This window comes from Nerophis ophidion, linkage group LG24 (assembly GCF_033978795.1).
Source record: "Nerophis ophidion isolate RoL-2023_Sa linkage group LG24, RoL_Noph_v1.0, whole genome shotgun sequence".
Lineage (NCBI taxonomy): Eukaryota > Metazoa > Chordata > Actinopteri > Syngnathiformes > Syngnathidae > Nerophis > Nerophis ophidion.
Window position 1 is genome coordinate 10,966,948 of NC_084634.1, and position 14,848 is coordinate 10,981,795.

The window sequence follows — 14,848 nt, forward strand, 5'->3', positions numbered from 1 at the left end:
CTGCCGTTTCTTTTCTTTTTCTCCTATGTCCCACCCTCCCTTGTGGAGGGGGTCCGGTCCGATCCGGTGCCCATGTACTGCTTGCCTGTGTATCGGCTTGGGACATCCCTGCGCTGCTGATCCGACTCCGCTTGGGATGGTTTCCTGCGGGCTCCGCTGTGAACGGGACTCTCGCTGCTGTGTTGGATCCGCTTTGAACTGAACTCTTGCGACTGTGTTGGATCCATTATGGATTGAAGTTTCACAGTATCATGTTAGACCCGCTCGACATCCATTGCTTTCCTCCTCTCCAAGGTTCTCATAGTCATCATTATTTCCTTGCCCTTATGTGGGCCTACCGAGGATGTCGTAGTTGTTTGTGCAGCCCTTTGAGACACTAGTGATTTAGGGCTATATAAGTAAACATTGATTGATTGATTGAAGATAACAATAAGGACTGTGCACGTGAGCTGTATGCTTGGTATTTTTATGAATTTTACGTATTTTTATCTATTTATCTATGTTCTTATGGTTTTATTTATCTATGTTCTTATGGTTTTTAGAATGAATTTGCACTGAATTAGTTTGCATACAATTTCGTTGTACAAATGTACAATGACAATAAAGATATACTATCTTGCCGATTGTATTGTACCATATGTCCCGACAAGAAATCTGCGTTCAAAAGACTCCGGCTTATTAGTGATTCCTAAAGCCCCAAAAAAGTCTGCGGGCTATAGAGCGTTTTCCGTTCGGGTTCCAGTACTCTGGAATGCCCTCCCGGTAACAGTTCGAGATGCTACCTCAGTAGAAGCATTTAAGTCTCACCTTAAAACTCATCTGTATACTCTAGCCTTTAAATAGACCTCCTTTTTAGACCAGTTGATCTGCCGCTCCTTTTCTTTTTTCTCCTACGTCCCCCCTTGTGGAGGGGGTTCGGTCCGATGACCTTGGATGAAGTACAGGCTGTCCAGAGTCGAGACCCAGTATGGAACGCTCGTCGGGACCCAGGATGGACCGCTCGCCTGTGTATCGGTTGGGGACATCTCTACGCTGCTGATCCGCCTCCGCTTGGGATGGTTTCCTGTGGACGGGACTCTCGCTGCTGTCTTGGATCCGCTTTGAACTGAACTCTCGCGGCTGTGTTGGAGCAATTATGGATTGAACTTTCACAGTATCATGTTAGACCCGCTCGACATTCATTGCTTTCGGTCCCCTAAAGAGGGGGGGTTGCCCACATTTGAGGTCCTCTCCAAGGTTTCTTATAGTCAGCATTGTCACTGGCGTCCCACCGGGTGTGAGTTTTCCTTGCCCTTGTGTGGGTTCTTCCGAGGATGTCGTAGTCGTAATGGTTTGTACAGTCCTTTGAGACATTTGTGATTTAGGGCTATATAAATAAACATTGATTGATATTCTATTCTATTCTATTGTATTTTTCCTCCTACTTTTCAGACATGAAAAACAAACTTTCATTGTCAATGGAAGGGAAATTCCTGGAATCCATTCCGACTACAATTCACGACATCGCAGCACCGCAGCTGCTGTCGATGACATAAGAAGTCGTATACGCAGCTGTCAATACACAAGTATTATTACTAGCCGGGCCACACCTAAAAGCTGCACGGGTGTGTCTGCACACACGACAAGCTCATTATCTCGCCCTGGGATGTTTCACTACGGATTCTCTGCGCCGTGCTGAAGCGTCATGAGTAACCTCTGATTTATTTCGTAGTTATTTCTTAATGGCGTGTGCGTGTGTGTGAGACGTCACTACAGCATGTAGTACAAAAACCAAAACCAGTGAAGTTGGCATGTTGTGTAACTCGAAATAAAAAACTGAATACAATGATATGCTCATCCTTTTCAACTTATGTTCAATTGAATAGACGGCAAAGACAAGATATTTGATGTTCGAACTGGGAAGCTATTTTTTTTTTCTTGCAAATAGTCATTAACTTAGAATTTAATGGCGGCAACACTTTGCAAAAAAGTAGGCACAGGGGCATTTTTACCACTGTGTTGCATGGCCTTTCCTTTTCAATCAATCAATCAATGTTTATTTATATAGCCCCAAATCACAAATGTCTCAAAGGACTGCACAAATCATTACGACTACAACATCCTCGGAAGAACCCACAAAAGGGCAAGGAAAACTCACACCCAGTGGGCAGGGAGAATTCACATCCAGTGTGACGCCAGTGACAATGCTGACTATGAGAAACCTTGGAGAGGACCTCAGATGTGGGCAACCCCCCCCTCTAGGGGACCGAAAGCAATGGATGTCGAGCGGGTCTAACATGATACTGTGAAAGTTCAATCCATAGTGGCTCCAACACAGCCGCGAGAGTTCAGTTCAAGCGGATCCAAGACAGCAGCGAGCAGCCCGTCCACAGGAGACTTTGATTGATTGATTGATTGATACTTTTATTAGTAGATTGCACAGTACAGTACATATTCCGTACAATTGACCACTAAATGGTAACACCCGAATAAGTTTTTCAACTTGTTTAAGTCGGGGTCCACGTTAATCAATTCATGGTAAATCTCAAGCGGAGGCGGATCAGCAGCGTAGAGATGTCCCCAACCGATACACAGGCGAGCGGTCCATCCTGGGTCCCGACGAGCGGTCCATCCTGGGTCTCGACTCTGGACAGCCAGTACTTCATCCATGGTCATCGGACCAGACCCCCTCCACAAGGGAGGGGGGGACATAGGAGAAAGAAAAGAAGCGGCAGATCAACTGGTCTAAAAAGGAGGTCTATTTAAAGGCTAGAGTATACAGATGAGTTTTAAGGTGAGACTTAAATGCTTCTACTGAGGTAGCATCTCGAACTGTTACCGGGAGGGCATTCCAGAGTACTGGAGCCCGAATGGAAAACGCTCTATAGCCCGCAGACTTTTTTTGGGCTCTAGGAATCACTAATAAGCCGGACTCTTTTGAACGCAGATTTCTTGCCGGGACATATGGTACAATACAATCGGCAAGATAGGCTGGAGCTAGACCGTGTAGTATTTTATACGTAAGTAGTAAAACCTTAAAGTCACATCTTAAGTGCACAGGAAGCCAGTGCAGGTGAGCCAGTACAGGCGTAATGTGATCAAACTTTCTTGTTCTTGTCAAAAGTCTAGCAGCCGCATTTTGTACCAACTGTAATCTTTTAATGCTAGACATGGGGAGACCCGAAAATAATACGTTACAGTAATCGAGACGAGACGTAACAAACGCATGGATAATGATCTCGGCGTCTTTAGTGGACAAAATGGAGCGAATTTTAGCGATATTACAGAGATGAAAGAAGGCCGTTTTAGTAACGCTTTTAAGGGGTGACTCAAAGGAGAGAGTTGGGTCGAAGATAATACCCAGATTTTTTACGAGTCACCTTGTTTTATTATTTGGTTGTCAAATGTTAAAGTTGTATTATTAAATAGAGTTCGGTGTCTAGCAGGACCGATAATCAGCATTTCCGTTTTTTTGGCGTTGAGTTGCAAAAAGTTAGCGGACATCCATTGTTTAATTTCATCAAGACACGCTTCCAACTGACTACAATCCGGCGTGTTGGTCAGCTTTAGGGGCATGTAGAGTTGGGTGTCATCAGCATAACAGTGAAAGCTAATACCGTATTTGCGTATGACGTCACCCAGCGGCAGCATGTAGATGCTGAAGAGTACAGGGCCAAGGACCGAACCCTGGGGAACTCCACACGTTACCTTAACATAGTCCGAGGTCACACTATTATGGGAGACGCACTGCATCCTATCAGTAAGATAAGAGTTAAACCATGACAGGGCTGAGTCTGACATACCAATTCATGTTTTGATACGTTCTAATAAAATATTATGATCGACGGTATCGAAAGCAGCGCTAAGATCGAGGAGCAGCAACATAGATGACGTATCAGAGTCCATCATTAACAATAGATCATTAGTCTATTTGGCGAGGGCTGTCTCAGTCGAGTGATTTGCCCTGAAACCGGATTGAAAGGTTTCACATAGATTGTTAAACGCTAAGTGTTCATTTAGCTGCTCTGCAACAATTTTTTCGAGGATTTTTGAAATAAAGGGAAGGTGAGACACCGGTCGGTAGTTTACCATGAGGTCAGGATCGAGGTTAGGTCTTTTAAGGAGAGGATGAATAACCGCTTTTTTTAATGCTAGGGGAACAGTGCCCGAGGAAAGTGATAAGTTTATAATATTTAGCACTGATGGACCTAATAATACAAAAAGCTCCTTGATAAGTTTCCCAGGAAGCGGGTCAAGTAAACATGTTGTTTGTTTTATTCCATTTACACGTTGTAACAATCCTTCTAATGTTATTTCATCAAAACGAGAGAAACTATTTTGGATATTTGCAGTATCCGCCGTATATACCATCGTATCTGTGTTACTATAACCCAGTTGTAGCTGGGACGCATTGTCTTTAATCTCCTTTCTAATAAGTTCAATTTTCTTATTAAAGAACTTCATAAAGTCATCAGCTGAGTGGGTGGAGCTACTGGAAGGAGTCCCTTGTTGGGTTAGCGATGCTACTGTACTAAACAAAAATTTTGGATCGTTTTTATTAATGCGGATTTTAACAACACTCTGTAAACGTTTGGGAACTGAGGAGACCAAAAAAATGCTTGATGTACAGCTTAAGTTCTTCAACAGTCCGGGGTCGCCGTTGTAGTATTTTAGCCTTTATAAATTTTCAATGTGAGACAGGTCTGGACTACAGGCAGGCTTCAGTCTAGTACCCGCACTCTTTTACTATGAAGCCACGGCGTTGTAACACGTGGCTTGGCATCGTCTTGCTGAAATAAGCAGGGGCGTCCATGATAACGTTGCTTGGACGGCAACATATGTTGCTCCAAAACCTGCATGTACCTTTCAGCAGTGATGGTGCCTTCACAGATGTGTAAGTTACCCATGCCTTGGGCACTAATACACCCCCATACCATCACAGATACTGTTTTTTCAACTTTGCGCCTATAACAATCCGGATGTTTCTTTTCCTCTTTGTTCCGGAGGATACTACGTCTGCATTTTTCAAAAACAATTTAAAATGTAGACTCGTCAGCCCACAAAACACTTTTACACTTTGCATCAGTCCATCTTTATTGAGCTCAGGCCCAGGGAAGTCGGCGGAATTTCTGGGTGTTGTTGATAAATGGCTTTGGCTTTGCATAGTATCAATCAATCAATCAATCAATCAATGTTTACTTATATAACCCTAGATCACTAGTTTCTCAAAGGGCTGCACAAACCACAACACAAACCACTACGACATCCTCGGTAGGCCCACATAAGGGCAAGGAAAACTCACACCCAGTGGGACGTCGGCGACAATGATGACTATGAGAACCTTGGAGATAGTAGAGTTTCAACTTGCACTTACAGACGTAGCGACCAACTGTAGTTACTGACAGTGGTTTTATGAAGTGTTCCTGAGCCCATGTGGTGATATCCTTTACACACTGATGTCGCTTTTTGATGCAGTACCGCCGGAGGGATCGAAGATTTCTGACATTGCCGCTTATTTGCAGTGATTTCTCGAGTTTCTCTGAACCTTTTGATGATATTACAGACTGTAGATGGTGAAATCCCTAAATGACTTGCAATAACTCGTTGAGAGATGTTGACAAAGTGGTGACCCTTGCCCCATCCTTGTTTGTGAATAACTGGGCATTTCACGGAAGCTGTTTTTATACCCGATCATGGCGACCACCTGTTCCCAATTAGCCTGGTCACCTGTGGGATGTTCCAAATAAGTATTTGATGAGTATTCCTCAACTTTTCTCCGTCTTTTTTGCCACTTTTGCCAGCTTTTCTGAAACATGTTGCAGACATCAAATTCCAAATGAGCTAACATTTGCAAAAAATAACAAATTTTTTCCAGTTCAAACGTGAAGTATCTTGTCTTTGCAGTCCATTCAAGTGAATATAAGTTGAAAAGGATTTGCAAATCCTTGTATTTTGTTTTTATTTACCTACTCAGTGGCTTAGTGGTTAGAGTGTCCGCCCTGAGATCGGTGTAGGTTGTGAGTTCATACCAAAGACTATGAAAAAATGGGACCCGATACCTCCTTGCTTGGCACTCAGCATCAAGGGTTTGAATTGGGGGTTATATCACCATAAATGATTCCCGGGCGCGGCACGGCTGCTGCCCACTGCTCCCCTCACTTCCCAGGGGTTGATCAAGGGGATGGGTCAAATGCAGAGGACAAATTTCACCACACCTAGTGTGTGTGTGACAATTATTGGTACTTTTAACTTTGACTTATTTACACAATGTGCCAACTTCACGTGTTTTGGCTTTTGTACCACATAGCTGTTGTTTTCTGTAGTTGGAAGTGGAATTCTTGGAGGCCGAAATGTGTGAACACTCCTACTGACACACGTGATATCATTTTTCCCATACTTTCCAAGTAAACATTACAGTGTGCTCTGAAACAAAAAGCTGACACATCTTAACTCAAACGACATTCCTGAAACATTCCGGTCCGGTTTTTAAATCCTCCCCGAGCACAGAAACGGCATTTTTAAAACCACTGAATGATCTGTTTTTGATATCAGACATGTCGGCTCGGCCATGTTTGTGCTTTTAGATTCAAAGGCAGCCTCTGACGTTGTGTTCTACTATATATTCTTTTGTCATGCGGTACCTTACTACCTTGATTTAAAGTAGCAGTGGAGTAAAAAAAAAACAACACACACTTATGTTTTTGGGAGGTAATGAGCAAGCCGGTTACGAGATCCATGATGTAGAGGAGGAACCACAGATCCCTTCCACATCAACAACAATGGGAATCAAGCAGACTTTGTGAGAGCCAACGACGATTACTTTGGGAACAATTATGATCCAGGACCTTAGGTTTTTGAGCCCGAACACAAAGAGGATGAACAATAAGTTTTAGAAGCAGAGTGCTAAATGGATGTAGTTTTATGGTGATGCTATAGCATTATTAATCATCCATCCATTTCCTACCGCTTATTCCCTTTCGGGGACGCTACAATCGGGCGGAACGCAGGGTACACCCTGGACAAGTCGCCACCTCATCACAGGGCCAACACAGATAGACAGACAACATTCACACTCACATTCACACACTAGGGCCAATTTAGTGTTGCCAATCAACCTATCCCCAGGTGCATGTCTTTGGAAGTGGGAGGAAGCCGGAGTACCCGGAGGGAACCCACGCATTCACGGGGAGAACATGCAAACTCCACACAGAAAGATCCCGAGCCTGGATTTGAAACCAGGACTGCAGGAACTTCGTATTGTGAGGCAGACGCACTAACCCCTCTGCCACCGTGAAGCCCATCATTAATCAATCAATGTTTATTTATATAGCCCCAAATCACAAATGTCTCAAAGGACTGTACAAACCACTACGACTACGACATCCTCGGAAGAACCCACATAAGGGCAAGGAAAACTCACACCCAGTGGGCAAGGAGAACTCACACCCAGTTTGACGCTAGTGACCATGTTGACAATGAGAACCTTGGAGAGGACTTCATATGTGGGCAACCCCCCCCCCCCCCCCCCCCCCCCCCAAGCAGCATTGCTAAGTACAAACTAACCATAATAAAACAAACACTTATTGTAATATTTCCACTGTTGCTGGGATGCCGACCGACAGGACGCTCACATAATTCTGTTTAGATGAAGAATCACAATTCTCACAAAGAATTAAAATAAAGTTGCCGCAACTAGCGTGTATTTGGCCATCTCAGCTTTATTGAGTCTACATGTGCTTTGTGGATTTGGAGAGGGCATTAGACCATGTCCCTCGGGAAGTCCTGTGGGATGTGCTCAGAGAGTATGAGGTACCGGACCACCTGATTGTGGCGGTCCGCTCCTCGCACGACCTGTGTCGGAACTTGGTCTGCATTGTCGGCAGTAAGTCGGACCCGTTTCCGGTGATGGTTGGACTCTGCTAGGGCTGCCCTTTGTCACCGATTCTGTTTACAACTTTTTGGGACAGAATTTCTAGGCGTTGAGGGGAATCCGGTTTGGTTTTGCAGATGATGTGGTCCTGATGGCGTCATCTGGCCAAGATCTTCAGCTCTCACCGGTCAGGTTCGCGGCCGAGTGTGAAGCGACCGGGGGTGGGAATTAGCACCTCCACGTCTGAGTCTCGCCCAGAAAAGGGCGGAGTGTCGTATCTGGGTTGGGGATGAGACCCTACCCCAAGTAGAGGATTTCAAGTACCTCGGAATTTTGTTCAAGAGCGAGGGGTGAGTGGATCGTGAGATCGACAGGTGGATCGGTGCAACGTCTGCAGTGATGCGGTATCCTGCATCGGTCCGTCGTGCTGAGCCGGAAGGCAAAGATCCCGATTTACCGGTCGATCCACGTCCCTATCCTCACCTATGGTCATGACCTTTGGGTTATGACCGGAAGGACAAGATCACGGGTACTAGAGACCGATATGAGTTTCCTTCGTTGGGTGTCGGGGCTCTCCCTTAGAGATAGGGGGCGAAATTCTGTCAATCGGGAGGAGCTCAGAGTAAAGCCGCTGCTCCTGAAAATCGAGAGGAGCCAGATGAGGTGGTTCGGGCATCTGGTCAGGATGCCCCCTGAATGCCTTCCTGAGGAGGTGTTTAGGACATTCCCCACCGGTAGGAGTCCACAAGGAAAACCCAGGACACATTGGGGGACTATGTCTGCCAGCTGGACTGGGAAAGTCTCGAGAAAGTGGCTGGAGAGAGGGAAGTCCGGGCTTCACTGCTTAGGCTGTTGCCCTTGCGACCCGACCTCGGATAAGGGAAAAAAGATGAATGGATGTTGCATTAAAACTATTCTAACTGATCCAAAAAGTACTTCGGTAGATGTAGCAGAGTAGGAGTTACTACAGTACACACCTGCACCTTGAATGGTAGCTAATACTACAACCTTATGGATAATACCTGCTGCTACTCTGAAGTTTTATGAATGAAGGAATGTTATTGCACCATTCAAATACCTTTGCGACACACTCCTTGGAATGTGCGTGTGCTGCAGGTGTTACCAGGTGGCTCCTCCTCCATGACACCAACGACAAGAATCCTACCTTCAAGTACCTGCCCGTCACTCAAAAGCAGCTTTGGGAGCGTGACGGTCCGCAGTTGGCGACACACAAGAAGTGAGCAGCACACACGGTAAGTTTCATGGTTTTCTGATCAATGTAGTCCTCGTGTGTGCCTACATAGACCTAAATGTAGTCCTCGTGTGTGCCTACATAGACCTAAATGTAGTCCTCGTGTGTGCCTACCAAGACCTCACTGTTGGCTTTGGAAGGTCATGTGACCTTTAAACTCAAGGTTGATGCTGATCCACCTGTTGCTTCTCTATTTTCATTTGAAAGTACATAGATTGTAAAGTAACATTGAGTACTTTGATTGTTAAGTACCATTGAGTATATTGCTTAAGTACATGGATTGTAATATACCATTAACTACATTGATTTTAAAGTAAAATTGAGTTTATTGATTTTAAAGCACCATTAAGTACATAGATTTTAAGGTACCATGCAGTACATTTATTCTAAAGTACCTTTAAGTACATTGATAATAAAGTACCATTGAGTACATTAATTGTTAAGTACCATTGAATACATTGATTGTAAAGTACCATTGAGTAGATTGATTAAGTAGATTGATTGTAAACTACCATGGAGTTCAATGATTTTAAAGTACCACTGAGTAAACTGATTGTAAAGAACCAATAACTACATTCATTTTAAAGTACCATTAAGTACATTTGATTTTAAAGTACCATTAAGTACATTTGATTTTAAAGCACCATTAAGTATGTTGATTGTAAAGTACCATTGAGTTCATTGATTATAAAGTACCATTGAGTACATTGTTTAAGTACATTGATTTTAAAGTACCATTGAGTACATTGATTAAGTACATTGATTTTAAAGTACCATTGAGTACATTGATTAAAAAGTACCATTGAGTACATTGTTAAAGTACATTGAATATAAAGTACCATTGAGTACATTGATTTTAAAGTACCGTTAAGCACATTGGGTACAAAGTACCATTGAGTACATTGATTTAAAAGTACCATTGAGTACATTGTTTAAGTACATTGATTTTAAAGTACCATTGAGTACATTGATTAAGTATATTGATTTTAAGGTACCATTGAGTACATTGATTTAAAAGTACCATTGGGTACATTGATTAAGTACATTGATTTTAAAGTACCCTTGAGTACATTGGTTTTAAAGTACCATTGAGTACATTGATTCTAAAGTACCATTGAGGACATTGATTTTAGAGTACCATTGAGTACATTGATTTTAAAGTACCATTAAGTACATTGATTATAAAGTACCATTGAGTACCTTGATTGCAAAGTACCATAAAGCACATTGGGTACAAAGTACCATTGAGTACATTGATTTAAAAGTACCATTGAGTACATTGATTAAGTACATTGGTTTTAAAGTACCATTGAGTACATTGATTTAAAAGTACCATTGAGTACATTGTTTAAGTACATTGATATTAAAGTACCATTGAGTACATTGATTAAGCACATTGATTTTAAAGTACCATTGAGTACATTGATTTAAAAGTACCATTGAGTACAATGTTTAAGTACATTGATTTTAAAGTACCATTGAGTACATTGATTAAGTACATTGATTTTAAGGTACCATTGAGTACATTGATTTAAAAGTACCATTGGGTACATTGATTAAGTACATTGATTTTAAAGTACCCTTTAGTACATTGGTTTTAAAGTACCATTGAGGACATTGATTTTAGAGTACCATTGAGTACATTGATTTAAAAGTACCACTGAGTACATTGATTAAGTTCATTGATTTTAAAGTACCCTTGAGTACATTGGTTTAGAAGTACCATTTAGTACATTGATTTAAAAGTACCATTGAGTACATTGTTTAAGTACATTGATATTAAAGTACCATTGAGTACATTGTTTAAGTACATTGATTATAAAGTACCCTTGAGTACATTGGTTTTGAAGTACCATTGAGTACATTGATTTAAAAGTACCATTGAGTACATTGTTTAAGTACATTGATTTTAAAGTAACCTTGAATAAATTGGTTTTAAAGTACCATTGAGCACATTGATTTTAAAGTACCATTGAGTACATTGATTCTAAAGTACCATTGAGGACATTGATTTTAAAGTACCATTGAGTACATTGATTGTAAAGTACCATAAAGCACATTGGGTACAAAGTACCATTGAGTATATTGATTGTAATGAACCATTGAATACATTGATTGTATAGTACCATTGAGTACATTGATTTTAAAGTACCATTGAGTACATTGATTTTAAAATACCATTGAGTACATTGATTAAGTATACTGATTCTAATGTACCATGGAGTACATTGATTGAAAAGTAGCATAAAGTACATGGATTACAAAGTACCACAGAGTACATTGATTAAGTACATTGATTTTAAAGTACCCTTGAGTACATTGGTTTAGAAGTACCATTTAGTACATTGATTTAAAAGTACCATTGAGTACATTGTTTAAGTACATTGATTTTAAAGTACCATTGAGTACATTGTTTAAGTACATTGATTTTAAAGTACCCTTGAGTACATTCGTTTTGAAGTACCATTGAGTACATTGATTTAAAAGTACCATTGAGTACATTGTTTAAGTACATTGATTTTAAAGTAACCTTGAAATAATTGGTTTTAAAGTACCATTGAGCACATTGATTTTAAAGTACCATTGAGTACATTGATTCTAAAATACCATTGAGGACATTGATTTTAAAGTACCATTGAGTACATTGATTGTAAAGTACCATAAAGCACATTGGGTACAAAGTACCATTGAGTATATTGATTGTAATGAACCATTGCATACATTGATTGTATAGTACCATTGAGTACATTGATTTTAAAATACCATTGAGTACATTGATTAAGTATACTGATTCTAATGTACCATGGAGTACATTGATTGAAAAGTAGCATAAAGTACATGGATTACAAAGTACCACAGAGTACATTGATTTTAAAGTACCACTGAGTCCACATTTCCTCCTCTATTTTTCCCAGATAGTAAATGATAAGAGACTCAATAAAGAACCGAATCAAAAGTGGAACTGGAACAATCTTATCAACTTCCATCCCTGTGACTCATGTTTACGTCGTCATGCTTTTTTGCCCTGATAGTTATTGAAGTACTTAGTAGTAGTATCTGTTGTGTGTGTGTGTGTTCAACATGACAGCAGCGTCACAATGGCTCCAATCGCAGTGGCGGACATGTTGTCTTCTCTTTCGTCCGCCGAGGCGGCCATCGTCTCCCTGCTCGTCTTCCTCATCCTCAGCATCACTCTGGTGGCTCTCTGCAACGACTGTACGCGGTGAGTCTCCCGTCTCTCACGTCACACACCAACGGGCTCTTCCAGCGCCACCAAACTCAGACTTGTTAGACTTGATGGGCGGTTTCTGTCTTAGGGTGTTGCCTGCTTGGAGAGCACGCCATAGAATTAGCATTTTTGAAGGCTTAACCAAAAGTCCCTTACACTCAAATATTTACAAACAAAATTTGAGCACACGCCACTTATTAAACTAAAAAAAAAGATACATTTTGTCAAGTATTACCCTAAGAATCAAAACTAGTCCACCAAAACGTCTTAGTTTAGCTAGTGAGCTAGCTAGCTAACGTAATCCTTCTAATTTCTGCTTCTTGGACTCCGAATGTGACTTTTTAAAGGGAGTGAAATGTTGTCTTTAAAGCAACAACATAGAAATGACAAATATTTGCTAAAAGTGTAAATGGTAAACATTGTCAAATTTATAAATGACAGGAATGCTAGTTAGCATTTTTAAAGGATTCACCAACAGTCCCTTGACAACTCATATATTTACAAAAAAAATTGGAGCACAAGCCCCTTAATAAACAAAAAAAAGACACATTTTGTCAAGTATTACCCTAAGAATCAAAACCAGTTTGCCAAAACATCTCAGTTTAGCTAGCTAGCAAGCTAGCATAATCATTCTAACTTCTGCTGCTTGTCTCAAAATGTGACTTTTTAAAGGTAGTGAAATGTTGTCTTTAAAACAACAACATACAAATGACAAATATTTGCTAAAAGTGTAAATGTTAAATATTTTCAAATTTATAATTCACAAGCATGCTAGTTAGCATTTTTAAAGGCTTCACCAAAAGTCCCTTGACAACTCATATATTTACAAACAAAAGTTGAGCACATGGCCCTTATTAAACAAAAAAAAAAAACGCATTTTGTCAAGTATTACCCTAATAATCAAAACTAGTACGCGAAAACGTCTCAGTTTAGCTCGTGAGCTAACTAGCTAGCGTAATCCTTCTAATTTCTGCTTCTTGGACTCCGGATGTGACTTTTTAAAGGTAGTGAAATGTTGTCTTTAAAGCAACAACATAGAAATGACAAATATTTGCTAAAAGTGTAAATGTAAAATATTTTCAATTTAATAATTCACAAGCATGCTAGATGGCATTTTTAAAGGCTTCACCAACAGTCCCTTGACAACTCATATATTTACAAACAAAATTTGAGCACAAGCCCCTTAATAAACCAAAAAAAAGACACATTTTGTTAAGTATTACTCTAAGAATCAAGACTAATACGCGGAAACGTCTCAGTTTAGCTAGTGAGCTAGCTAGCTAGCTAGCGTAATCCTTCTAACGTTTGCTGCTTAGACTCCGAATGTGACTTTTTAAAGGTAGTGAAATGTTGTTTTTAAAGCAACAACATAGAAATGACAAATATTTGCTAAAAGTGTAAATGGTAAACATTTTCGAATTTATAAATAACAGGCATGCTAGTTAGCATTTTTAAAGGCTTCACCAACAGTCCCTTGACAACTCATATATTTACAAACAAAATTTGAGCACAAGCCCCTTAATAAACCAAAAAAAAAAGACAGTTTTTGTCAAGTATTACCCTAAGAATCAAAACTAGTCCACCATAACGTCTGAATTTAGCTAATGAGCTAGCTAGCGTAATCCTTCTAAATTCTGCTGGTTGGACTCCGAATGTAACTTTTTGCTGAAGTGTAAATGTTAAACATTTTAAAATTTATAGATAACACGCAGGCTAGTTAGCATTTTTTAAAGGCTTCACCAACAGTCCCTTGTCAACTCAAATATTTACAAACAAAATGTGAGTATGAGCCCCCTATTAAACTAAAAAAGAACAACACATTTTGTCATGTATTACTCTAAGAATCAAAACTAATACACGGAAACGTCTCAGTTTGGCTAGCGAGCTAGCTAGCCAGCTAGCGTAATCGTTCTAAGTTCTGCCGCTTGGACTCGGAATGTGACTTTTTAAAGGTAGTGAAATGTTGTCTTTAAAGCAACATTATAGAAATGATAAAATATTTGCTGAATTATAAATGTTAAACATTTAAAACATTTATAAATAACACACAGGCTAGTTAGCATTTTAAAAGGCTTCACCAACAGTCCCTTGACAACTCATATATTTACAAACAAAATTTGAGCACAAGCCCCTTAATAAACCCCCAAAAAAAGACACATTTTGTCACGTATTACTCTAAGAATCAAAACTAATACGCGGAAACGTCTCAGTTTAGCTACCGAGCTAGCTAGCTAGCTAGCGTAATTGTTCTAACTTCTGCTGCTAGGACTCTGAATGCGACTTTTTAAAGGTAGTGACATGTTATCTTTAAAGCAACCACATCGAAATGACAAATATTTGCTAAAAGTGTAAATGTTAAACATTTTCAAATTTATTAATCACAAGCAAGCATGCTAGTTAGCATTTTTAAAGGCTTCACCAACAGTCCCTTGACAACTCATATATTTACAGACAAAATTTGAGCACAAGCCCCTTAATAAACCAAAAAAAAGACACATTTTGTCAAGTATTACCCTAA